The 26,856-nt window shown below is 36.6% G+C and overlaps 1 protein-coding gene across 5 annotated transcripts in view; it reads left to right on the top strand.

The window, feature by feature from the left end:
* Nucleotides 1-26,856, top strand: part of ARHGAP24 (Rho GTPase activating protein 24) — a 532,908-nt gene that overhangs the window by 274,567 nt on the left and 231,485 nt on the right. The window contains exon 1 of one of the 5 annotated variants that reach the window (XM_050790452.1): nt 249-22,421. The exons of the other annotated variants lie outside the window; for them this stretch is intronic. The gene's annotated coding sequence lies outside the window, so the exon portion shown is untranslated. Of the gene's footprint in view, nt 1-248; nt 22,422-26,856 lie in introns of those variants that run through there. 5 annotated transcript variants of the gene reach the window in all.

The following is a 26,856-nucleotide window of genomic DNA, read 5'->3' as shown; positions in this document are numbered from 1 at the left end:
AAGTCTACTTTCATCCTGATTGGAACACTGAGGGATATACCAGACACTCACTAGAGGGCAGCAAGGGGTCAGTGCAACCAATTCTTTTTTTTTTTTTTTAATTATACTTCAAGTTCTAGGGTGCATGTGCGCAACGTGCAGGTTTGTTACATATGTATATGTGTGCCATGTTGGTTTGCTGCACCCATTAACTTGTCATTTACAATAGGTATTTTTCCTAATGCTATCCCTCCCCCCTCCCCCTCCCCCCACCCCACGACAAGCCCCAGTGTGTGATGTTTCCCGCCCTGTGTCCAAGTGTTCTCATTGTTCAATTCCCACCTATAAGTGAGAACATGCGGTGTTTGGTTTTCTCTCCTTGCGATAGTTTGCTCAGAATGATGGTTTCCAGATTCATCCATGTCCCTACAAAGGACATGAACTCATCCTTTTTTATGTCTGCATAGTATTCCATGGTGTATATGTGCCACATTTTCTTAATCCAGTCTATCATTGATGGACATTTGGGTTGGTTCCAAGTCTTTGCTATTGTGAATAGTGCCACAATAAACATACGTGTGCATGTGTCTTTATAGCAGCGTGATTCATAATCCTTTGGGTATATATCCAGTAATGGGATGGCTGGGTCAAATGGTATTTCTAGTTATAGATCCTTGAGGAATCGCCACACTGTCTTCCACAATGATTGAACTAGTTTACAGTCCCACCAACAGTGTAAAAGTGTTCCTATTTCTCCACATCCTCTCCAGCACCTGTTGTTTCCTAATTTTTTAATGATCACCATTCTAACTGGAATGAGATGGTATCTCATTGTGGTTTTGAGTTGCATGTCTCTGATGGCCAGTGATGATGAGCATTTTTTCATGTGTCTGTTGGCTAATGCAACCAATTCTTTAGGAAATTTCTGTGCTATATTATGTGCTTTGAAAGATAAAGGAAAAAAAAAAAGCCTAATGGTTTTAAAAGTGTATTCCCTACTACTTCTGTCAAAAATACTATGGCATCAGTGATCTATGCATGTAAGTACGTGTGTTTCACCAAAACTGGAATAAAAGACAAATATAACCTCACTAGTACAATGAGAGGAGACTGTCAATGCTAAGGAATGTAACAGTTATCTTCCTGGAGATAGCCATGTACCTACAAGTGTAAGGGTCCTCAAAGGGAGCCTATCGTGTGTGCCCATGAGAGGAATCAAGCCACCTGTGAGTGGATGTTGAGAGAGAAGGCCTAAAGACCAGCAGTGAGAAATGAGGGATAGTGATGCAACCTCTCTAGTAAGCAGGGGTGACTTGTAGACAATAGATGGCAGGTAAGGAGGTGCTCAACTCCAGCTCATGAGGAGTTGAAGTCCCCCAGCTCCTTATAGATTGCATGTTTGCAGGGAAGACTGTCACTCTCATTACCCTCTGATATTGTCTCCTAAGGAAATTTGGGCAAGGGGTTGTGAGCATGTTGCTTTGCGGTTTTATGCTATGAGAGATGAGCCTGGCACCTCATTGCACATGGCACATTGGAGGAAGGAAAGTGGGAAGATGGACAAGAGGAAGGACTTTGTAAGACATCACAAGGAGGAACGACTTGGTGGAAGGTGGCAAGGACAAGATGAAGACAAAAGGGAAGAGTGGTTCAAATATTCATGTGCCACACAGTGAGCATCAAAGGCATAGAGACCAAAGTCTTTGGAAGAGGAGAACATTAAGAACTGTTAAGGAAAATTATGTGTGAGTCACCCCAGGACCATTCCAAAGAAAAGAGAGGCTTAGCGTTCAGAAGTTGATATAGTTTTGCTGATGAGGTTTGAATAGGAAAACTATATTTTTATCCTTTTTATTGTTACCTTACTTCTTTGAATGTATCTCACAGGACAGCATGAACTGTACAATTTAGCTTGCAATTTACAGAAAAAAAATTGCACTTTAATTCCCAAATTTGACTATCAGATGTTCAATAAGGACAAATATAAAATACCATTGTAGAATCTTGCTTTTATTCCCAATACTGCTGGAAAAATATTAATCTCAATTTTAGTTTTTCCCTGTGTATCATCTGGGGACCCTTGCATTCGAATCACAAACAGTGAAATCATACAATAATAACTTTAGGAGAAATAATTTAATAACGACCATAGGAGAAAGATATAACCAAATGTTAGAAGAACATAAAGAAGGGAGAAATTACTTTTTGCCAGAAGAAGCAGAAAAGACTTAATGGAGAAAATGGCACCTGAACCAGACCTCAAAATATAGATAGGACTTTTACCAACAAAGTTGTGAAAATATGTTAGCAAAAAGGAATGGAATAATTAATCAATACTACCTTGACTAGAGAAGGAGGACTGATGGCTGTAATACTGGCAAGGAGATTGAACTCAGATTATAAAAGGCTTTATGGAGAGTGTTAGGGGGGTTGAAATTTACTCAGCAATCACTTTGGTAGGTATCCACACCAAGTCGCATGATCAGAGTTGCACTTAAGGATAGTTTCTCTGTCTATAGGACTGAGGCTGAGATTGGAGGCAAGGGTATGTTAGAAAGGAGGCGAAATTGTCCAGGTCTGGGGAAATTAGGCTATGTAAAAGGACAGTGGCAGTGGGAATGGAAAGAAGGGTGATACATGAAACAGACACGAAAGGGGGAACAAGTTGATTGTTAGCTTGAAACTATCAACAAGCTTTATCAATTCTTGGAATGAAACAGAAGTTCTCTCTTCAAAAAACCTTGTGTGTTGCAACCACTTAGGATGTGAACAAAGACAATTCATCTCCATTTTCAAGACTCAGAGATAGAGACAAGAAGACTTAAAGATGAGAGGAAAACGTGTCTCATTAACTCACAGTTCCAAAATGTTACAGATAGCTGTGGGGTTTTGGTTTCATTTGGTAAAAATCAAACAAACTTTCTTCCTTATTTCTTCTGAAAAAAAAAATCAGTTTTACTAAATGACATGTTAAAATGTTTAATTCCATTTATTCTTTAATTTAAACAACACAAAGTTATTTCAATGAGACATCTGATTTTAATCCCAAATAGTAAAAAACAAAACCTAAACATTGGCCTAACTGAAATGAAGTCTAGTTTAACTGGTTCAGGATTACATTATTTTAATATTCCATAATACTGCTAAAATATTATTCAGTGTTCACTCTATGCTGATTAACCTGAGATCTATAGTAATATTTACATATCAAGGTTTTGAAAAAGTTTTATGACTGACCAAGTCATGACTTTTGGTTTTATACTCCTTAATTGTAAATGTTTCAACCATATGAAATGTCATCCTTTTTTACTGCAATGGAATTTTACATGCCACATTTAAGAAACAGAATTTTCTACATGAGTCTTTCTTGAACTGTAGCATTAAGTTTCCCATATGGCAACAGAAATGACATTTTATTTCTGCTATTTGAGTAATCTGCTTCCAAACAGGAAAAGTGGGGAATAGGACCAAAAAGTCTATGACACTTACCTTTGGAGCAGGACTTGAGCCAATTAAATCATTGCCATATGATGTTGTTTGGACTATAATTGCTATCATAATGAGATGCAGGAAGAACAGACGGCCTGAAGCCAAAAAACAGAAGACCTGGAGCCAAAAGGCCCGGAGCTTGGAAGAGTTCAAGTCCTATCACTTTAGCCCCGTTCTAACATATTGCATTCAGGAGACATTTGACTTGCCCCACGTAGTTAACAAATTGAACAGCCCAACTGTGTCTCATGTATGTTTTCTGCTTTCCAATCTTGACAGATGCATATGTGTTATGTTCCAATGGTTCTCTGAAAACTATTTCTTAACTACCTGCCACGGCTGGTTTTCAGTCACATGTCAGCCCTACTAGAGCTTATCAATAATTTAAAACAAAAATATGGAAAACAGTAATGAGACCTCTGCAGTCATTGTATTGTCGGGCAGGAAAAATGAAGACATGATAATGAGGAAAACATTAGTCTGATTATTACAGGAGGGAGATGTTCTCAATCTTTTGTGGTGGTGTATCAGCCACAATTACCTCCCCAGTAGTGCTTCAGATCACAAACAGCTTGGAGATAGCTGGAGTTCTTCCTAATTCGATTGTCTCTTGTTATTTCATGTTTTATCACAGTTAAAGAAATATGCACCCAAAATCTCATCAGTGCAGCCAAGATATTTCTAGAGATATTTCTCCAGGCCTTGTGATGTCTTTTCTTTAGTTTCACTATGGACTCAGTGGCTAAGAACGCTCTCTTCTCCCAGTCTCATCTCTTAGCATTCACTTGCATCCACCTAAAAGAGTCCACTGGAGTACATGGGAATCTTTACTGGTCTTTGGTTTATGTGAGTGAATTCTCCTGTTGGTTCCTCCAAGCTGGAAGGAGCGATCAAGAGAAGGGGAAAGATAAAACTGAATGGAAGTGGTTAAAGGGAAACCAATGAGAAATCCATTTGGAAATCTGACTAGATTGGTGAAGACTTTTTTATTTTAAGAGAAAATAATGTGATTCTGATGTGTGGGTTGAATGAAGAATGAATGCAGTATGAGAACAGGTTGGAGACTCAGATTAATCAAAAAGATGCCTAACATATATGTTATACGTTCTCTGGGAGATGTAATGAAGGTGAATTTCAGAAGCAGTGGATATCTCAAGGTACAGGCAGCTGAGGTGATGTCTTTTTACCTCAGCACTACAAAGGTTTTAACCTTCTGGATGCTGGATGCTCTTTTCCTGAGAAAAGCACAGCTTTCAGTGAACCAGCAAATGGTTTTAAGGTGTTTGCAGAGAGAAGGAAGACTGAGTCCATAGTAACGGCTATATTATGATCAACAGTGCTATTTTGTTTCTTCCCCAAAGTTCCTGTTTATGTCTCACAGCCTTTATATTGACTTTTTAAGAACTCAGCCAGTTGGCCAGTGGCCATGGTAAAATTGCACCACCAGCAAGTATAAATACATCCCAACAGTGGATACATCTTCAGTATTCTACTTAAACTCAGTTTTCCATTTGAAGTGTCATGTGGTTATGGGTGAATAGAGAACATTATTTAAGAAAGAATGATTTGTTCAAAATAGTGTCCAAATACTAACCTACATTACGGAGCAACCACCAGTATCATTAAGAAATTTCATTCGCTTTTATTTTTAAAAACCTGTAACATGATACATCATTTACACATTAATATTTAACTCTCTGAACATTTGGCTCATGTACAGAAAACCATAGGATACTTTTTCTTTGAGAATGAGAAGGAAAGAAAGGACAGCGATTGAAGGAGAATCCAGGCGAGGGAAAACACATCCCTGCTGCTAGCCTTCCCATTTGCTCCACCTACTCTGTACCAAACCTAGTTAACATAAGCTAACAATTATTATAATTAACAAAACTGTGTTGTTTTACAGGTGACTGTGCTTAGCAATTTGTGTATTTTCGCTGAATCATTCTTTAAAACAAATGTGTGAGGAAGTGATCTCTATCTGAAAAAATAGGAAATTGAGGGGAAACAGTGTTTAAAAACTTTGCCCAAGGTCACACAGGCCATGAGTGAATGAGCCGGGATTCTTCCAGGTCTGTCTGACTCCAAACCCCAAGTTCTGGCCAGAAGCTCCTCCAACGGCTGACCCACCAGGAAATAATTTTCTATTACACTTATGTAAAGAATTCTCTCATGTGCCTAAAAGGAAGAGATTTACTCTATACAGTTGGTTTAACTAGAATAACTGTGAAGATCAACAAGCTTAGAAATGCTTTTTTCTTTCTTTTAACAAAAGTAAAACAAGACGACAGGATATAAAACAAAGAATCTATGATTTTGTTTTCAAATGCACATTTTAAATTTCGTGACATAATAGCTTAAGTCTTCTTTTGGACTATTGATTTTCCTATTATTATGAAATGTGACATGTGATGCTAAATTATACATATATACATACATATATATTTGAAAATCTACTTCCTTACAGATCTTACATTTTTAAAACGTAAAACATTTCTAAAAGCACCATTTTACCATTTTTTGCATCTTCCATACATTATATTAGTATTTTGGATATATACCTACTGCCAGATTCTTATATTTTATAGTTGCAGGAAGCTAATATTCCAAGTGGAGTAATTTGGTGTTGTTACTTAACTCTGAAAAAGCGTGAAATATAGCAATCATTTGTGATAAATCACTGACTTTCTGCTAAGGTGACTAGGCCATTATTTTCTTATATTAGGCAAAAAACCAAATGCAGCAATCCAGAATTGTATCCCATTTAATGTTATTTGCAAGAATGATTAACCAGGATGCCAGGGGCACTTACATGAACAGCTGTTTCTTATATTTTCCAAGTAATAAAACCTCTTAGTTTAGCATCTAATGGCATCTTCCATCTTGCAGGGAAGCCATTAGATCCACCCTGGTGCCACTGGAATAATTGAGGTTCCCTAGGGAGAGAACACCTACCAACAACAAGAGGCAAGGGATAGGGTAGATTGAGAATGAGACCTGGATTGGAAGTTCAGAATGAAACTACCAGCCAGTAAGAAAGTAGAGGGGCCCAGAGCCTTCAGAGGCAAAGGGAGGTGTCCAGAATTACTTATTCATTTATTTTTTGGTTTGTTTGTTTCTTTATTCATTTATTTCTTTATTTTGAAAGGTGAAAATCTTTCAAATACTTCTCCCAAAGTATTACTAATAATTCATGTATTTCTTTATTTTGAAGAGTGAACATGTTTCAAATACCTTACCAAAATAATAATGATGGAGTAACAGTCTTGAGTTTTCAGAAGTATATGATGTACTAATAAATACCATCTAAGCAATCACAAATGCATGCTTTCTTACCAGGCATACAAGAGCTAGAGTCCTTCACACTAAAGGCTTTTACAAAATGCAAAAGCAGCAATAAACAGAATTGATATTTACATTAACATTGTACATAAAATCCAAAAGTCAACATCCTATATTTTTAATATCAGTGTACATATCACACTTCATTTTTAATGTTAATTTTCCATCTCTCCCCAAAAATGTAAGATCTGTAAGGAAGTAGATTTTCAAATATATATGTATGTATATGTATATAATTTAGCATCACATGTCATGCTGAATACCCAGGAGTTTACTGACAACACTGAGAGTTTCTTGAAGAATTTATTGATGGTTTCTTTTTACCGCCAAAAAATCTCTAAGCCAAATTTTCTTTTCTCCAATTTTTCTTTAATTTTTACCTCTTCCTACTCAATTTCAAATTTATTATCATAAAGAGAGATGTTGAAGGGATCTGCTTATCTATCTACTGTAGTGTGAGGGCGCTTCTGTGGCAACATTTTACTGTTGTTCTTCGCTGCTCTCATCAATGCATTAAAAGGAAGGGGATTCTACACAGAAATACTTAAACAATCAATAAAACGCATTCCTAAGCAATAATGATGTGATGGAGTCACTGCAATTTGATTAGTGGCCTTTTCATTCTTCGTAGAGACAACCTTTACTGATATCATTAACCAGACGAAACACAGGTTTGATGTAGCTCTTTTAACCACTGAGCTTGGTATTGATTGAGAAGCAAGATCTGAGATTTTGTTAGGGTTGAGCTGTTTACAGAAACTGGAGGTCCATTCCTCCCCTTTTCTTCAGGCCCCAGAGTAATTGGTTTTTTTTTACCAGCAGTGAATACAGAGGAGAAACCAAGGACATTTTCTGACTTTTGTTTCTATGAACAAAAGCTATTTGGGTGAGGGATCACTTTCTGAATGCTCACAAGGAGAGAGGCATTCTATATTAATATTTTTGGTATGGCATAAGTAGATCTCCTCTTCTGTTATTGTAATTCTCAAAGATCTCTCATTATACAACTACTTATTAGCATTTGCACTTCAGAAAGTTTGTACTAATTCTGCCTGTGTTTATGTTTAAACAAACCAGTAATGCTTGTTCCTTGCCCCTTGAAAGGCATATGTTATCATAGAGAAGATCTAAAGATTTTTACCTTATCTAGACATTTTGGCCCAAATGGCTGATTAAGTTTGAGGTTTGTCTATATCTGCTTCCACGCAATAGAAGAGGAACATTTGTTAGGGCTTTTAAGTGAATGATTAGCATAAGAATCACACTTTACATTTTAATTCCTGAAACTAATGTTTAAATGAAAGTAAACTCTTCAACTGAATACACTATACATGCTAGAAAAAAAGCTGTGTTTGGTGAAAGGTAGCTATTGCATAAAACTGTATGTTTTAACTTAGTATGGTGAGCCTGACTTGAAAATAATTTTATGGTGTGGGAATTGGATTGTGTAATGAGTAGAATATTAGAGCACACCTGCGAGTGGCATTAAAATGTTTTTGTTTTAACTGATTCATAGACTAAGCTTAGAGCATGTAGGTGTGATCTATGGATTCTAGATAAATAATTAATGTTTACCCAATAAGCACTAAGAAAAATGAGTTGAAAGATTCACTAAGGTCCATGTAATAAAAAGATTTTGGGGACAATATGGAAAAATAATTAGGCATGAAAAGGGTTTATATATTTTCTTACATCTCTAAGCATCATAGTAATTTAAATAGAGAGTTGTCGGCATATACTACTCTTTACAAGCTTCTGGTATATTAAGAAATAATATAATTAGATAAAAAATTACTACTTACTTGAAGTTTCAGAGGGATAAAAGTAACAAAATAAGCATGGAAAGTAATGGCAATAGTAAGAATGGATATAAGTGTTTATCATGAAAATTGAAAATATACTCTCTAATTCTAGGTTTAAAAGACAGAGACCAGCTTTTCATACGAAAAGTACATTGATAAAAATCAGTGATAACCGCTCTCTTTTAAAACACAAGATCTCACATACAGCACAGTTCTTTGGTTATAAAAGCTGACAGCAGAGCAAAAATAAATTTACACTCAAATGCATAGCTGTTTGTTGCTTTGGGGTCTTGTTAGATTTTTTGTAAATTTTTTTTGCCAGCAGGAATTTATTTTATTTTCACCCTTATGAATTATGGGGTACAAATTTTGAAACTGTTTATCCATTGCACTTAATCATTAGTCAGATTTCTTGTACTTCACAATCTCTTTTCAGCCTAAAGTAACATCAACAAGGTGATACAAAATCAAAATATTTAGAGCCCAGGGAGGAAAAGTCATCAAAATCTTGTCCCTATTTCCTAATCCTGAATATTGTGATTGAACCATTCTTCTATATATAAATAAAGGAAGTACAGATGGGGTACAGGGACTGGCAATCAATAAACTGACACACAGAAAAAGAAAACATAGAGAAGGAAACAATCATAACAATATTAAAAGAAGAGTCGAGAATTTTCTGCACTTATATAGAGGTCTTGCAACTTAACACATGAAAATAATTCCTTGCTCTTGAGCTGCCATAGCACTTCTAGGTTTTTAAAATTGAACTACTCTTTTTCGGTTATTAGTGTCCAGATCTTTGCCATTCACTAGCAGCAACACTTGGGAACTTATTAAAAATTCAAATTCTTGGATCTCTACCCTGGAGCCAGAATCAGAATCTGCATGTTTAGGCAGATTCCCAGGTGATTCCTATGCATGTTAAAGACTAATATGACCCCGCATCTATTGGCAGAATATGCACTTGTTCCTTGGAGACTAAAGACAGTGAACAATGAAACAGCATGTAAAAAAACAGATGAAAAATCTTCTGAGGTGAAAGCATAAATAGGAGGAAATACAAAATTCCCCTTTTATGCCAAGTGCTTCCCACTTGAGAATAAATCACTAAGGTCATTTAACCACAAACTACACTGGGTTTACCTGCCTTTCACGGCTTCTCAAAGTCAAACAAACACTCTCACAATTTTAATGTTTAACAAATACAGTCATGCACTGCATAACAATGTTTTGGTTAACAACAAACTGCATATATGATACTCTTCCCATAAGATTATAATACCATATTTTTACTATGTCTTTTCAATATTTAGATATGTTTGGATACACAGTATTTACCATTGTGTTACAACTGCCTACAGTATTCAGCACAGTGCTATACAGGTTTGTAGCCTGGAAGTAATAGATTATACCACATAGCCCAGGTGTGTAGTAGGCAATACTATCTAAGTTTGTGTAAGTATACTCCGCAACATTCACACAACATAAAGTTGCCTAATTGCATTTATCATAATGCATCCCCATTGTTAAGCAGTGTATGACCATAGTTGTAAATGATGTGTGTTTATTCTTCCTAGCTGAAGTCTTCAGGTAATAATATTTTAATGTTTTGATTATGAGTAAACTTAAATGTCTCTCCAGATTGCACTGCTGCCAACTGACCATTTTTATATAGATATGTCCTTTTTAGGTGTAGTTTGTTATGAATGTATTATGTCACCATCATACACATATATACACACAAGAGAGACATACATACACCTCACACATTCACATGTGAATGCTTCATCACCTTTATTATATACCCTAAAATTACAACATGCTTTATGGAATTGCTGTGGAAGAGGAAGAGGAGTTGTCTGTATGAGTCATAAACACTGGAAACTTGAACAGAGCATCCCAACAACAACAACAAAAGCAAACTGAGTACCTAGGAGGGATGAAAAATAAAAATGATACCTGTTCTCTGGCATATAGATTACCCCAAAGGGGAAAATGATTAAAGAGAAAAGAAACAATGTTTTAAATTTTCAGTAGCATATTTTAGTCATGGTAGAACAAAATATTTTCTAGCTGATGTTAACAGGTGTCATGTATTATTGCAGCGAGAAAGGCTCTTAGCAAACTATGACATTCTTGGTCAGAGTTAAACTCTGTTACCCTTGTTTTTATCTGCCAAATGATCCGATGTGTGAACTGGGGAATAGAGTGCATGTTTGTATATATAATGCTACAATGCTTACACTATTAAATTCTGTTTATAGCTTGGCCTTTGGAAATGGCTGTTGGGGAAAGGAATTGCTCTAAACTTGAAAATCTTGAGGCATTCTGAAACATAAACAGTGTTTTACCAAGGTGGGAAAGGTGTCAAAGAGACTTGCCCTTACAGTCTCAAAAAAATAGACTGTTTAGAGGCGGCTGCTGTGTTAACCATGAGAAAAGAGAAATAAATTGGCATGACAATTTGCAAACAAGTTATAGCAAAATGTTAGCAATAAAAATAAAATAATTAAAAAGAAAGATGAGAGCAAATGAAAACAGGATGGCACATATAGTTTGATTTTTTTTATCCAAAATCTGAAGATTGGATTTAAAAAAATGAAAATCTAAAGTCATCCACAAGTACCCAATTGTATAAGGACTTAAGGAAACCATAAAATCAGTGTTTATGAGCTCAAAGAGTGATAATACAGCAGGAAAAGAATGCTTCTTCTGAGTTGAGCAGGCAAAGTAAAATCCGAAAAATGCCTTGTCAAATCTAAAATAATCAAGTATGATAGCCGGGTGCGGTGGCTCATGCCTGTAATTCCAGCACTTTGAAAGGCTGAGGCAGGCGGATTACGAGGTCAGGAGTTTGAGGCCAGCCGACCAACATAATGAAACCTGTCTCTACTAAAAATACAAAAATTAGCCGGGCGTGGTGGCGCACCCCTGTAATCCCAGCTACTCAGGAGGTTGAGGCAGGAGAATTGCTTGAACCCAGGAGGCAGAGATTGCAGTGAGCCGAGATTGTGCCACTGCACTCCAGCGTGGGTGACAGAGTGAGACTCTAACTGAAAAAAAAAAAAAAGTGATAGAAACAACTAAAGATTAGATCACCTGTGTAGGGGAGAAAAACTTCCTCCTCTATCCTTTTAGGGTCTCCTGCTGGACCTAAAAATTAAACTGACATCAAACATATTAACATCTCTTAGTCTCAGATAAGGTAAATTCAACAAAGATACTGGGATTAATAGACCCTACAAATGTTGATTGGAATGATGACAGAGACACTATAGAGCCTAATTTATGATGAAGGATGAGGATCTTTTTATTGCCAAATGGTCAAATAGTGATGATGAAAAATATAATATTCATATTAGAAATATTCATATTAGAAATAGTCATCCTGATGAAAAAACAGTGATTAAAAGACATTCAAAAAAGCGATGATTGAATACTTGATAAAAGGAGGAATGGATATGAGGGAAGTCAATTCACATGTGGTTATTTCCTAGCAGTTTCTCCCAGATTAATGAGATTAGGGTCATTGGTGTGATTCATCCATTCATTCAAATCAGTAAACATATATTAGGTACTCATTTTGCTGAGCATCTTGACTCTTAGTAATGTATCGTTGCACTTGTTTTTCTTAACCTCCTGATAAGTTTTACAGTTAAATCTGAGGGTTTAAGGATGGAGATTTTTTTGATGGGAAGAGAAGACACATTTATTGTTTTGCTTGTTTCTTTGTTTTTAAATGTCAACAGGCCGGGTGTGGTGGCTCACGCCTGTAATCCCAGCACTTTAGGAGGCCAAGGCGGGTGGATCACCTGAGGTTGGGAGTTAGAGACCAGCGTGACCAACATGGAGAAACACCATCTCTGCTAAAAATACAAAATTAGCTGGGCGTGGTGGTGCACGCCTGTAATCCCAGCTACTTAGAAGGTTGAGGCAGGAGAATTGCTTGAACCCAGGAGGTGGAGGTTATGGTGAGTGGAGATCACACCATTGCACTCCAGCCTGGGCAACAAGAGCAACATTCCATCTTAAATAAATAAATAAATAAATAAATAATGTCAACAAATTTAATAAATATGGCAAGAATTGGAATAAAGATAATATTTTCTTTCCAAAAACCCATTTGTGGATATACATATGTGTGTATAAGTGTATATATATATATATATATATATGGATAGATATTGATAGCTTGATATCTCAATGGATACACAGTAAATTGTTAGTAGTGGTTAATCCTTTTTTTTCTTTCTTTCCTTTTTTCTTGTTTTTCAGACAGAGTCTCACTCTGTCACTGGGCTGGAGTGCAGTGGCGCTGATCTCAGCTCACTGCAACCTCTGCCTCCCGGGTTCAAGCGATTCTCCTGCCTCAGCCTCCTGAGTAGCTGGGATCACAGGCGCCCACCACTATGCCCAGCTAATTTGTTGTGTTTTTAGTAGAGACGGGATTTCATCATGTTTGCAAGGCTGGTCTTGAACTCCTGACCTCATGATTTGCCCACCTTGGCCCCCCAAAGTGGTGGGATTACAGGCATGAGCTACTGCGCCTGGCCAGTAGTGGTTAATCCTTAAGAATAGTATTGGTGAGGGTAGAGAAGGTAGGAACTTTAAATTTTACATATACTTATAACTTTAAATATACGTATACTTATATATTGGGGTTGGCCAATACCCCAGCACTGATGGGCAATTTATTTTCCGAACCACATTTGTTTGTCTAGGAACTTGTCAAAGAATACAGACCAATGAAGGGCCTCCTCTATTCATTTCCAGCATTCTACCTTATAAATGTGGATTCACTCTTATTGTAAAAATGACAGTGTAGAGGAGCATCTTTACACTTCCGGGAGAAATCTTCTTCTGTATAAACTCAAGAATCTTAATCCTCAGTGTGTTTGGGAGCCCGGGTAAGCTTAATATTTAAAAATTATTCAGCACAGTGTGGTATCGCATTTTATATCTAATGCTTTCTCCCCTAAGAAAATTCTAATAGTCCTCCTATTATTCACAAAATAAATGTCTCCCTACTTCCTAGGTTTGTTTTCTTGGGAGTCTTGGAAATCATTATTGTTGTTACCATTACAGTTGTTTTCTCAATAACTGCCTGTTTTAATTTCTTTAGAATACAACAGATATCCTCTTAATCCTCCAAGATAAATAAACCTTAAGCAAATTTAAAACATATGGGAGATAATTATCTCAGACAATAGTCAAATTTCGCATCTGAAAGAACCTTAAGAATAATCTTACTAAATCCCCTTATTTTATATAGGAGAAAACAAAGTCTCCGTAAAGTGAAATGTTTTGGCCAAGGTCAAACAGCTACTTGCTGACAGAACCAAGTTTGGAGACCTAATTAATTTTTACTGATCTCTCCTGTCTGTACCTGGGAATGTTTGCTTTACACACTGTGCCCGTCCTCCCATTGGCCTAACCCAGTAAGGAAACTTGCCATTTAAGAAGGTGCTCACCTCAGAGGAATGTTGCAGGGGTGGGACAGGAGAGTAAACTGAGATTTGATTTAGTCGGATGCTCATTAATATTGACTTACTAATGGTTACATTGAACACAATGAAGAAATAAAGCCTGTGCTTATTTTTTAAATAATCAAAATAGCTTGGGGGCCCCCCTATTTCATAGCCACGGTGTTTGCAAATATGTTCTTTTATATGGGAGAGTACACACTGTATATCTGTGTATTAGACTTCTTTAGAGAAACAAAACCAAAAGGAGACATATACATGTATAGAAGGAGATTTCCTATGAGGGATTGGCTCACACTATTATGGTGGCTAAGACCTTCCATGAACTTCTGTAGGCTAAAAGCCCAGGAAACCTAGTGGTGTAGTTCCAGTCTAAGCCTGAAGGCCTGAGAACCAGAGGACCCAATGGTGTAAATTCCAGTCTGAGTCTGAGGGCCTGAGAACCAGTTGTACCAATGTCTGAGAGAAGGAGAAAATAAATAAATAAATTCTTCCTCTGCCTGTTGTTCGTGTCCTCAGCAGACTGCATTATGCCCACTCAAACAGGTGAGGGCCATCTTCTTTACTCAGTCTCCTAAGTCGAAGGCTAATGACTTCTGGAAACACAGTCACAGACACAATCAGAAATAATGTTTTACCAGCTATCTGAGCATCACTAAACCCAGTCAAGTTTACACATAAAATTAACCATCACAGCCCATTATCTGGGAATGTCTTCTAAAAGAGAAGCCTCATCATTTTGCATTGTTCTATACCCTTTTTTTTTTTTTTTTTTTTTTTTTTTTTTGAGATGGAGTCTCACTCTGTTGCCCGGGCTTGAGTACAGTGGCACAATCTCAACTCACTGCAACCTCTGCCTCCCAGGTTAAAGCGATTCTCCTGCCTCAGCCTCCCAAGTAGATGGGACTATGGGTGAGCAGCTAATTTTATATTTTTAGTAGAGACAGGGTTTCACTATGTTGACCAGGCTGGTCTTGAACTCCTGACCTCAAGTGATCCGCCCACCTCAGCCTCCCAAAATGCTGGGATTAGAGATGTGAGCCACTGTGCCTGGTTTTTCTATGCCATTTTTAAATAAAAATAAACTGTGGCACTAAAATAATAAAATATTACAAATAGTTTATTAATCTGGCCTTCATTATTGACTATTGAGCAATGTGTCCAAATTGTGTAAGAATCTCCTGACTCAGGAGCTAGTTGCTCTAAGACCTATGACTTCATTCTTGATACTATCATCATCTTTAGGTCAGTATTAATTCCAACTTCATAGGTAGGGTGACATGTGTCCAGGTTTGCCTGTAAGAGTCTTGAATTTTATCTGCAATCTCATTGTCGTTAACAGCAGTGCCTCCTCTTACTCTTAGAGTTAAGGTTTAGACAGTAAGTATAGGGTCATCCATAGGGGGTATAAAATATGTTAGAGAAGGAATTTTCCTATTCCAACTTTAAAACAAATCTCAGCATTTTCTCTCGTTTGAGCTGTATCTGCCCCTTTCTGTATTCAATGTCTTAGTTTTACTTCCTGCCTTCCTAGATTCATTGAAACTCCATATTTGATTTGATGGAACTAGGGTATCTGCCAAATTGACTTTCATTCTGGTTTCCACTGGCTGTCCTAGTATAGTGTGTGAATAAGTCTTCCAGGCGTAAAGACAATTAGATTATCAAGAGGAAGTTGATGAAGGATTTGTACTTTGCAAAGTAGCTAAATATGTAGTTCCATAGAAACCATGCAAATACAATTGTTTATGTATAGAATCTCATATTTGTACATGCTGATGCCTAGGAAACCTAATTTTCTGCCCATGAAATTTACTAAGATATTGCCAAATCATACTCCAAACAATGTCTTTGAGTCTAGTCACCCAATGTCCAAGTTTTAAAAATGTCCGAAATGTATGCTGCCCTTACAGAGACAGGCAGTTTAGTGTAAAGTATACACGCCTCATAGACAGATGAATGTGATTTTAAATTGTGCAATCACTCTTTTCAGTTATATGCCTCAGTTTCCTCATCTGCAAATAGAGAGAATGTATGAAAAATGTCTTTTACATAATCAATTCTTATAAAATACTTGTTTCATCCAGTTCTAACATTAATATATTTTTCTGTAATTATTTTATGGAGATATTGGGAGTAAGTTTGCCTTCGAACATCTCTCTACCTGTAGTAATTTTAAAATAAACTTTAGGGCCATCTCTCTCTCTGTCCTTCCTGCCTAATTTCAGACTTCCACAGTGTATTACTTAGACATAGAAATGTCATAGTCCTTTAGACAACCTGTCCCTGAATTTTCTCTTCACTTAGCATTCTAAAACCACAATATCCCTTATTTAAAATCCTTCAATAGATACCCATTTCCTTGAGGATAAAAACCAAACTCCTAGGCCGGGCGTGATGGCTCACGCCTGTAATCCCAACACTTGGGAGGCTGAGGCCAGTGGACCACCTGAGGTCAGGAGTTTGGGACCAGCCTGGCCAACATGGTGAAACCCCGTCTCTATGAAAAGTACAAAAATTAGCTGGGCGCGGTGGCAGGCACCTGTAATCCTAGCTACTCAGGAGGCTAAGGCAGGAGAATCGCTTGAAACCAGGAAGCAGAGGTTGCAGTGAGCCAGGATCGCACCAGCTTGGACAACAAGTGAGACTCTGACTCAAGAAAAAAAAAAAAAAAAAAAAGACAAACAAACCCCTGAGCCTGACTTTTGCCTGTCTTCCTTTCTGCATACTTTATCTATCAGTCTTGGTTTTTCATTCCACATGCCAGCTCTATAGAACTACTTGAAGTGACCCAAGTGTACCCTATCTCCTGCCTGGAATGTTAATCCTCTCTTTCTTCATTCAAATTGTATTTTGGTTTTATCTCCTCAAGGCAGCCTTCCTTGGTTACTTCCTGTCTTAATTCCCTGCTGCTTCCAGGCTCCCCTGTGAAGCAGTGCTTACCTCCACAATAGTCTAAATGTCTCCCACCTCCAAAAACAAAGGTTTCTGAGGCAGGAGTTAGTTTTCTTTGTACCCAAGCATTTGGTACATTATATGGCCTCAACAAATATAGGCACGTCAATAAATTCAAGGAAGAAGAAAGGAATTTTTACTTTATTTTCCTGGGGAAATTTGTATTCTGAATAAGAAATGTTATCATCAATGAGATAACAAGAAATTATTACAAAAACTTCATAAGCTAGCACAAGGTCTTGTCCACAGAGGCAATTAATAAATATTTTAGCTTTGATCCATTGATGAAATAAATGCCATTTATATACATAGATTAATGTATAGTCAATACAATAGAAAAATATAGCACTTTTTGTTTTAATGACTTTAAATGGAATTATTTGCCTCTGAGTGACACCAATGCTCAGGCAAGAAATTCCCTCTCCCTGGTTGTCGCAGGAGGAGGGCTATCATGGCACTTAGGGAAAACTATTCTCTTCCTAACAAAGAATCACCCTCTCCCACTCTTGCCATCACATGACCACCTCTCTGATGTGGCCGTACTTGAAGTGTGGTGAGTCAGTCACATTATCCCACAACGTGTCTGAGCCCCAGGACCCAGAGAGGCTGACTCACTAGAATAGGTAATTAGTAAGCAGTAGGACATGAGACAGGAGAGGAAATCTAATTTACAGTTCACTGGAGGGCTCTGAAAGAGTGTGCAGCAGAGCTTAGATGGGAGATTAAATTATCTGTGAGCTCACCTCTCCAAAATTATTTGGTCTCCCTCCTTTTCATTTAGAAAACATATGTTGCAAGTGCAAAGATTTAGCCTTTGCTCCTGAAGAGTTGGCAGGTGAGGGCATCTTCTTAAAACCACCTGGAAAGGATAGAATTAGCTCTAGGCTATCTACTGTTTCAATAAGAGAAATTACCACAGAATTCAGGAAATGAAAGAGATTTCTGGAAGCTCTTAGGACCTCTAGTAAATGTAATCACATATCTAGTTAGGTACATATATCCACGGATGATATTTTGGCAAGTCAAGATATTAGCTGGCGTTTGTGTTAATACAATTCGAAAGGTTACAGGTATCTTATGTAGATACAACTATTTAGGACCCAGCTGGGGCTCTTTCCTCATTTCCTGTCATTCCTAGCTGCTGGAGCCAAGGGGAGATTTGCAGTGTTAAGTCAATTACAGAAGTCGATTAGATTTTGCCTTCATGTTTATGGACTTACGTTAAATGTTTGTTGACAGAAGAATAGTAGCTCATGCAGAAAGTATAATTAATTCATTAAAGAAATGGTTATCAAATGCCTGTTTTATTCTAGATACTGTTCTGAACATTAAGAGTAATGTGGTTCAAAAACCTAAATCTTAGGTTTCTAATCCTATTTATATATCGTGATATCTTTCTGATCTGATAAAACTTACTCTAGAGGAGACATAGCAAACATAGTTCAACTGACTACTAAAATGGATAGTAAGTAAGGAAGAACAAAAGATCATTTCAGATATAGAAAGTGCTATGAAAGAAAATTAAAATGGGGAAATGGGATGGAGGGTATATGTGGTTGGGAGGATGCTTAACCAGAATGGTCAGGAAATCTTTTTTTCTGAGGAGGTGGCATTTGGTAGCATCATCCTGAATGATGAGAAGGAGATCATTCTGCGAAAATATAAGGGAGGAGCATCCCACACAGATGTGATAGCAGGTTAGGAAATTCAGTAGATGTATTAATCCATTTTTATGCTGCTGATAAAGACTTACCCAAGACTGGGTAAATTTATAAAGAAAAAGAGGTTTAATGGGCTCGCAGTTCCGTTGGCTGAGGAGGCCTCACAACCATGAGGGAAGGTTAAAGTCACATCTTACATGGCAGCAGGCAAGATAGAATGAGAACCAAGTGAAAGGGGTTTCCCCGTATAAAACCATCAGATCTCGTGAGACTTGTTCACTACCATGAGAACAGTATAGGGGAAACTGTCCCCATGATTCAATTATCTCCCACCAGGCCCCTCCCACAACACCTAGGAATTATGGGAGCTACAATTCAAGATGAGATTTGGTTGGGGACACAGCCAAACCATATCAGCAGGAAAGATTAACTGAAGCTAAATCATGTAGTACATAGGATGCCATGGTTAGGCATTTGTATTTATACTGAGGGCAATGGGAGATTGTGATAGGGCTGAAGCAGGGGAATTATGGGAAATCACTGGACAATGAAAAGCAAGAGAACAATGGAAAACCAATGGAAGGAATGAAGGAGAATAATCATGGGAAATTGTTCAACAGCAAAGCAGGGGAATGATGGGAAAGATGAGAAATCATGGGTACAAGGAGGGGAATGATGAATCTGATTCTCTGAGGAGAATGAACTGTGAGAGGTATACACATGTGCTGGAATTGGTTTAAGAGAGTTGATGCTTGAGATTTTTATGTGTGTCAGTTTCTGTTAAGAACTTCCATGCATGAAATCTGCCCCCAAGCATAGAATATTAGAATCTAGTAGCTGTTCATGTAGTCACTACTCTTCACTGCATCACCAAAGAACTCTCTGGGATTTCTTAGTAAAAGCCTTCTTCTAGTGTTACTATAAACCTGAAAACTGAGAGGAGGAGATCAAGAGTTAGAGAATTCCGACTGCCTTCCCTATGTTAATATAGCCTGCCCTGGAGTTCACCTCTGCTGGAAGTATTTCTCCCATCAGTGAAATTCAACACCACAGGGCAAATCTTCAAAATACAGTGACTATTCCCCACTAAACTACACTAGTATTCTGAAATTCAGAGCATTCCCAGAGTAGGGCAACCTGGAGTGCATCCAAGGACCCCAAATAGAGCAGAACACCAGTTTTAAAAATGGTTGCAAAAATGTTATGCCGTTTTAGATTGTATTGGATCACATATCGACAGCACATAATTCCTTTCCAATGGGTAGAGATGAGCCATGCCGTGAATTTCGAAGTAGCTTTGAAGGCCAATTTCCTATTGCTTTCACTGGTCACCAAAATTGCTAGTTCCTTCTTTGTTTAGCCTATTTTAGGAGACTTTGGTTCTTGAATTCAATACCCATAATCTATTGTCTATGGCTCAGCCCACTCCTGTTCTAAACAATCTGTTTGTCCGTGACTTCTCTTCACTCTTTCCTTCCTTCCTGCAGCCACTTAACCCTCTGAATCACCTTGACTCATTCCATGTAAAACTCTATGTCTCCTCAAGGCCTACTACCTTTCAAGGTCTTACTCATATTTCCTTCCTGTTCTTTCTAACGGACTAAAGGTAAAACCGTCAACATCAAAAGTAAAGCTTAAGAAGTAAGAGGAAAATATGGAATATTTTTAGCAAATGCAAGTAATATGTATCAATGTGTCCAACTCTTGTCACATTTGACATATTAATGTTGCTTAACCTTTGCATAGGGCCGAAATAGACATAATCAAAAGAGACTAAAAGGCAAATAGGATGCTGTCATTGTGTCAAAAACCATGAAGTATGGTTTTCCAAAATTTCTTTCTCAACATTTATGTTTTGAATATCAGTTGCTTATTTGTCAGCATTAGAAAAGTGCTATCATACCCATTATTTTCTCAATATTTTGGAAAATGTGTTCCAGAAAATCTAATTGTCATTTTAAATATTAATTACACTTTTATAATTATTTGGTCATTAGCATACTGCTTTCTGCCAAAGAACAGGGCAAGAGTAGATGCCTTAAAAGTAGATGAGAAATATTAAAACCAAACAGTGTATTTCTGAGTTAAAGAATGGGTGGCAATTTGAAAATAGGCCTTGAATGATCTGAGCATTTCTCATTGTGTCTTAGAATTACAAAGTATAAAGTAGATTTTGCTTTAAAATTTAAGGAGCCAGATCAAATGGAAAGATTAATAGTGGCCAGAGTGATTTCAATGTGGCCCACCTCATATTTTGGTTTACTTGACCTGGGCAGGATGTTTTAAGGTTAGAGCAACCCAATCGATAGGATATAAATAAATTGAGGACACGTGTTTGAAGTGTGAGAATGAATAAAGAAATCGTTAGAGAGAATTGACCTTACTTCCCATGCAAACCCTTTGATTTTATTTGAAAATTCCATACTTTTCTAAGGAAATTATTGCTTGTCTGTTACACTATTTCACGTGGGAGGGATGAGATAGATCTTACTTATATTTATATTCAATAAATACTTGTTAAATAAGTGAATGAATGAATACATTTCAAAAAGGTAATTTACAAAATTATTATAATAAGCACATCACTCCTTCAGTTAGAGAAAAATAATTTATTCACCAATAAATAGGAAATACATGAAAGACATCAAAGAAAATCATTATGTTATTTCTCTGTTTTATTTAGCAAAGTATACAATCAATAATAATCAAAACCAAATGTGTGTATTCAAAAAATCTTGACAGATTGAAAGTGGGGATTTGTGATAAAAGTAAATATGTGTCTAGTTTAAGAGCCATAGAGTAGTATCGCTGATACTAGGTAGAACACTTACTCTGCCACCTGTCACAGCACTATGCCTTACTAAAGCAGTACTCTGTAAGGACTAATAGATGTTAGCATCCCCTGAAACATGGCAACTCCTGAATTGTAAACATATTCTGGACAATCAGCAAAGGAAAAGATTATTTCCCAATATAAAAAGAAATTGGAGGTTATAGGGAAAGTGTCAATATTAAGGATTTTAAATCCAAAGGAAATGTTTTCTCTGAGATAGTTCTCACATCCTAATTGTGTTACTGCTCCCTGTCAATTCCTTTGCTTATTATACAAGGATATAGAGAAAAAGGTAAACCATTTCCCCTAGGTATGTTAGTGTAGTGGAAAGAGCATTGAAGCAGGAGTTGTGAAACCTGGTTATCTGTTAACTGTGGCACTAACTAGGCATGTGAGTGACCTTATACAAATCATATTTTTCTCTAGGTTTCACTTCCCTTATCTACAAAATGAGGGCACTGGGCTAAATTATATTTAAGGCCCTGATGAGCTTTCTATGATTCCTGTTTCTTATTTTGTTTTGTTTTGTTTCTAAATGCTCAAATACTACATTATTTAAGGTATATTTCCTTGTAGGTTTTTTTTCCCCTCTCTGTCTCTTTCTTCAATATATGGGATGGGAGGATACTGACTAAGTCTGAGAAGGAGGAGAAAGAAAATTAGCTACAGGAAGAGTTTATATCCCCCTCTACAAGAAAACTTAAATATAGCTACCACTGCTTTGAAAGGAATGGTTTGTGTCCAAACAGCGTTTTCCAGACAAGCTCTGTACTTTTTTGCCGAAAGAATTAACTTTAAACTGAAGGCAGTGGACAGTTAAACAAGAGTCGGCACTGGGAACAGCTGTGCGTAGATCAGACCAGTGACTTATAAGGTACTGTTTTTACTCATTTAAATCTTCAGGGTTCATTTGTTTTGGGGACAAGTATTCTGCGGTCATTTGACCTTTTTTTCCTCCCTCTTCACCTCTATTTTGAGAGAAAATATACTCTTGAAAATATTTTAGCTTTTTAAGTGTATTATTTTGTGACTGTTGATATTTGAAACTACTCGGATTTTGCTTTGTTTTGTTAGTGTTTTCAGGAACCAGATGATTGTTGGTGTTGTTTTATTTTAAAACTTAGTTTAGGTTTGTTTCTTTGTTGTATCTTGTCATGTGTGGTTTTTGTGTTTTATTGCTTGTGTTGGATAAAGAGGAATACACTTTAGCATTACAGAATGTACAGAATGTTCTTGACTGAGCAGGAGGGGGAGGTTAATGAATCTTCAGCTTGAAATATAGAACTAATATGGAGCCAATCAGACAAGAGAACCTGGGTAGGGCAGTCTAGTCACTTTAACTGATTCAGTCAAGGCTCACTAAACTCATCACAGCTTGGTAGATCTGACCTGGGAAACACAGTTATTTTGATGTGGGGTTTTTGCTTCCAGTTTGCTTCTATACATAGCTGTTAATTTTAATTCTTCCTTCTCTTTATTCATTTTTTTTAAAAAAAATTCTAATAAGTCTACTTTTCTTTTTTCTTAATAAAGCTTATCTTAGTGTAAGCTCATTCACCTTAATGGAGCAACATTTCTAAGAAGAGTGACATTTTCAAAAAGATTTCAAGTCACTGAGCCATGGAGGGGCTTCCAGAGCAGAAGGGGAATAGCCCAATGTGGCACAGAAGAAAATCCCTGTGTACCCTAGCATTCCAGGTGTCACTCTTTCCCCAAGGCCCTGGCTAGCTAGTATATAATATTTGCTGCTGGCCAATAAAACAACAATGGAGAACATTAAGGGGTTCAATATATGTGAATTTTCCATAAAGTGAAGTTTAAAAAGTAAACTTTTACCACTGAAAACTTGAAAAGCTTTTGAAAGAATTTAGCCACTTGTGGATCGTTCTCTTTCTGAGATCCACTATGTGTTTTAAGCTCTCTCTGGAGGGGACTAAATGCAATTTAATGTTGCCTTAATTTCTCAGTATTACTCATGGATACATATTATAGAATTTTTCTATAATGCAGTAATACATTGCATGGTGTATAAGGCTATTAACTCTTCGATCAAAAGGTCACATAATCACTGGTTTTTTTTTAATTCTTGTATTATTTTTATAGGACTTTTTTTTCCCTCCTGTGTCCACCTTCCATATGGAAGAGTGACTTCTTTACTTATTGGTGTAGACAGTTTGCATATCTCCAATAACTCCCTTCAACTTCAACCACCTCTTCATGATTATTATTTTGCACTGGAAGCAAGAACAGCAGAAAATAAACAAGTTTATAAAAAATTATGGATAGAATAAGAGGCAATAACTTTATCTGAGGGTGCAAGAGATTCTCTTTTGAGAAATGTGCATGTGCCAAAGGACATATACATGGTGACATCTATTTTGGGTGCTCAGGAGACATTTGGCTTGTGTCCAAGTTCTTAGTTGTGTTCTGTAGTAGAGGTTGCCATGGAAGTAGTTCTGGAATAAGTAATGTGTTACTGCATCTTATACAGAAAGTGCCGTTTGTTTTTCTTTTTATAAAGTTACCGGAGGTATGTGTCAAGGAATCGGTGACTAGACAAATCCCAAGGGGCATACCTAATATTAATCAAGCACTAAGTATTTTATTTTAGTCCGATTCACAATCACGCTGCTCACATGCACGCATAGCGGGAAAACAGCATAATAATGCTTGTAGGAAAGGGTTAGAGAAAAGGAAAAAAATATTCATCTTCTAGCTTATTCAATTCTTTTGTGTGGAGATTATGCTTAAGAAAAAATATAAATAAGGCAAGATTTATTTTCTCAGTGATTTTTCTGATTTCTTGAACTGCATTCTAAATTACAAGTTCTTTTAAGCTGAAAAACACTACAAGGCAATTTTATAAACCATGTACAATGAATTAGTAGCACAATATATGACAATATGTGTTTTCTTCTAATATTTTTATATTGTGCATTTTAGAGCAAAACGAATCACTGGTTTTTCAATGCTCTTGAAAATGATAGTAGTCACTTTTATTAATCTCACTCTACAAAAGAAAAAAAACTGGATATATTACACACATATATTAAGCTATAAGCTGAGTCCAGGGCAATTCTAAGTTTCAACTTTAATTGGATTCCTTGGCTAAATACTTGATCATTTAACTTTATTTGGAATCACATTGTGAAGAATTTTGTATTGAAGCTCATTTTTGTTTAATTTTTTTAAAAATACAAGTTTCACCTAGTCACTGTAGAAATTTTTCCTAAGTGTTAAAGCATCAGATGGTGTATATGACAAACTTTTCTGTTTGAAATGATGAATTAGAGACTGCCTTTTGTCTGCAACAACAAATTTGGGATATGCATATGTTTGCTAACTTTGTCTAAAACAATTGTCTAGGCCAGACACAGTAACTCACGCCTCTAATCCCAGCACTTTGGGAGGCCTAGATAGATGGATCACTTGAGGTCAAGAGTTCGAGAGCAGCCTGGCCAACATGGTGAAACCACATCTCTACTAAAAAAAAATAGAAAAATTAGCCAGGCATGGTGGTGCGTGACTACAATCCCAGCTACCTGGGAGGCTGAAGCAGGAGAATCACTGGAACCTGGGAGGCAGAGGTTGCAGTGAGCCGAGATCACGCCACTGCACTCCAATCTGGGCAACAGAGTGAGTCTCTGTCTCAAAATAAATAAATAAATAAATAAATAAATAAATAAAAAGAAAAGGAAGGAAGGAAGGAAAGAGAAAAGAAAAAAACAATTGTCTAGAAATTGTGCTTATTTTTGCTTCCTACCTTCAGTTAGGTGGTATGACTTATTTTAAAATGAAATGTTATTCCAATTGAAACACCACTCTTTCATATTGAAAATATACTATGTTAAGTCAGTTCAGTGAAGCTTTTCCTCACTTGACTGAGTCTTTCATTTTAATTGAAATTTAATTTTCATGTTCATACCTAAATAGGAAATTTGACATACTAGGGAATATGTATTTTAAATTTAGAACTTTAGTACCACAAGACCTAAATTTAAAATTCCTGAAATGTCAGTGTCATTATGAATACACGCTTAGGAAGACTTCAATTTAGAAAGATACTTTTTTAAACCTGGGAAAGGAAACAACCATTTAAATGAATTAATGCATGTTAGCATTCACTGGTAACACCTTATAAGGGTCCTTCTTAACACAACCTTATGAGAATTCTCCAGAAGTGTCAGAATTCAGCCCCTTTTAAATTATAATTCAGTGAACAAGATTTATGGTTCGCAAAGAGCTGTCAAGCTTAGTGCTGTAGGTTGTGGACAGGGAAGAGAAGGTATTGAGATTTCTGAAGTTGTTGAACAGAGAAAGAGATAAACGCTTTGTTCTTTGAAAAATCCACATTTAGTTCATTTTCAATTACAACCTCCCAGGGAAAAAAGATACTCAAACTGACTCAAGTATATTCCTATATATTGGCCTTTGTTTAAGATATTAAATTGGAGCTTCTGGACAGTTTAAGAGGTGGTATGAATCCAAGGTTCTTTTTGTGTTACTACATCTTCGTTATGCAATAAATGTTTGTTGAATGACTATTACTCTCAAACCTTAATTTAAAAGGACATTGACAAATAAAATGATGCTAAAACTGCTATGTTTTATTTCATATTTGATTATTGGAGTATTTATTACTTAGTGTACTGCTGAATCATGCTAAAACATGAACAGTTCATTAAGCAAAGCCATTCAATAAATTATGAAATTACTGTTAGTAAACAGTAATTTGGAACTGTAAATTGCCAGGAGAAAAAGCATCAGGCATCTAGAGTCGATAATAATTTGGAAAGTGGAATTGGGGTACAAGAAGGTCTCAACTGTTATTCTATGCACGACCCCCCTTTTCTTTGATTTTGTTTCTTTTGCTGTAAGTATTGTGGAAATTGTTTGTTTTATATCAATCAGAACACTTTGAAAAATAATTTTACTGTTGTATATTCTTCCATTCTATGGTTATTCTGTACATAATAGAACATGACTCCCATTGTTGGGGACCTACATTGCTTCAGTGTCTTCTGCGGTGAATAAAATTAGGATAAGCTTTCTTTTATGTATGAATTTGCTCATTTGATTATTTCAGAACTGAAATGACTTGGAAATTAGTGAGTCCTGATCACTTTTTTTTTTTTTTTTAAGAGTAAGAGAACTAAGTCCTGAAATATTACTCATCTAGAACCTTGGCTTCCAAGCTTTCAGTCTAATATTTGTATCTAGCCAGAAGTAATGACTGGTGACAAATACATAAAGGGGCAGGAAGCAAAAGCATAATTTCCTTCTGTCTGAGTAAGAGGTCAATCATGTAC

This window comes from Macaca thibetana, chromosome 5 (genome assembly GCF_024542745.1).
Source record: "Macaca thibetana thibetana isolate TM-01 chromosome 5, ASM2454274v1, whole genome shotgun sequence".
In the NCBI taxonomy this organism is placed as follows: domain Eukaryota; kingdom Metazoa; phylum Chordata; class Mammalia; order Primates; family Cercopithecidae; genus Macaca; species Macaca thibetana.
Note: the sequence above shows the minus strand (reverse complement) of the source record. Positions and strands in the feature narration are given on the sequence as shown.